This window comes from Amphimedon queenslandica, unplaced genomic scaffold, assembly GCF_000090795.2.
Source record: "Amphimedon queenslandica unplaced genomic scaffold, v1.1 AMPQUscaffold_11052, whole genome shotgun sequence".
Classification (NCBI taxonomy): Eukaryota; Metazoa; Porifera; class Demospongiae; order Haplosclerida; family Niphatidae; genus Amphimedon; species Amphimedon queenslandica.
In genome coordinates, this window is record NW_003548703.1 from 1 (window position 1) to 1,422 (window position 1,422).

At 36.0% G+C, this 1,422-nt stretch overlaps 1 long non-coding RNA gene across 1 annotated transcript in view; it reads right to left on the reverse strand.

The window, feature by feature from the left end:
• Positions 1-97: 97 nt before the first annotated feature.
• LOC109589663 (uncharacterized) overlaps positions 98-1,422 on the reverse strand; it is a 6,105-nt gene continuing 4,780 nt past the window's right edge. The window contains exons 5-7 of the long non-coding RNA XR_002188849.1: positions 636-838; positions 490-591; positions 98-295 (exon numbers count right to left, since the gene is read on the reverse strand). This is a non-coding gene — a long non-coding RNA (uncharacterized LOC109589663). The remainder of the gene's footprint in view (positions 296-489; positions 592-635; positions 839-1,422) is intronic.

The following is a 1,422-nucleotide window of genomic DNA, read 5'->3' on the forward strand; positions in this document are numbered from 1 at the left end:
GTAACAAATTATATATAATGGATTAAAAAGGCAAGACTTATTTTGAGGAATGAATGATTATCAAAATGCCAAAATTTCAATTAATAGCTACAGTAAGTTGTCATGAAGTATTGCTAGCATAAACTCACGTGATGTCAGCATTAGGATGCATTCCAAAGACTTCAGGAGTGATGACCATGGGAAGGGAATCAATGTAACTGATGTAATCCTGGACTGTCTTGAACACTGGGATTGGAAACACTTTACAATTACAAAATCTAAACTTTTGCTGGAACATATGCTCACCAAACCAAAGCTACATGAACAAGAGAAGGAAAATAATGAGGACAGAGTTAATGTATAAGTCCATGAAACACTATAGTCTTCATTGCATGAAAACATCAAAAACTATTATCCTATATATTATTTTGATTACATTATAGCACAGCAAGTCATGACAATACTCTACCACCAGTACTGTTTAATGACTATAGTATAGTAGATACTAACTTAAGCATAAGTGTTCAGTAAGTGCTTGTCATAATCATCAGTGACTCTTCCTCCATACTGTATCTCACCAATCATGTACCGTACAGCACTCCATGATGGACCCTATACATGTACATATATCATACTACCAATACTAGTTGAAATACCTTCTTCAAGTCCATGTCATCAAGTACATGTAGGTTCTGTATGTATTGTGTGTACTGGCATTAAAGTCTCCCTGGTTGAACTCATAGGGTATATTCCAACCCAGTGGTCCATACTTCCTCCTCTCCTCTACTGTAGTGTAAAGGAATGCTATAGTGTAGAGGAGTGGCTTCCATTGAGGTAGGTTACTAATATCAAGCTGCTCCTAACAAATAAAATAATGATATTGTGAATGACACATAAAAAGGAACTATTGATGGAAATATTATGGTTTGTAACAAATATTGCAGTCATACATAAAGTAATCTTTGCATACACATTGGTATAACAGAATACAGGCTTTCCTAGCAGTGCTGGAGCTACTGTATCACTTAATTGTGTACAAAGTCATCACACCATTTATCACCAAATTAATCATTATTTTGTCCATTTATTATTGGCATATGGACATACAATGTACATGTATTAGTGGCATATGGACATACAATGTACATGTACAGTAGAAGACAATAAAAACTTCGCGTTCTGTTTATGTTGAACGGCGATTAAACGGTAGCGTTGTTTCCGTTTTTATTGTGGTTGTTCCGTTCATGGTCCGTTGGGTCTGGGCACTACCATTTTTGTCATCATGAACAACGCTCCAAGCGTTGCTCGACTTTTCTCTTTTCTAACAGTTTCTTCAGGAGTCAGGCTTTCTTAGATACACTTACAGAACAACTACGAGCCATGGTTGATGATAAAACGAGACAGGTAAGTTGTAAACGTAGCGACATGCATTATATAGAACAT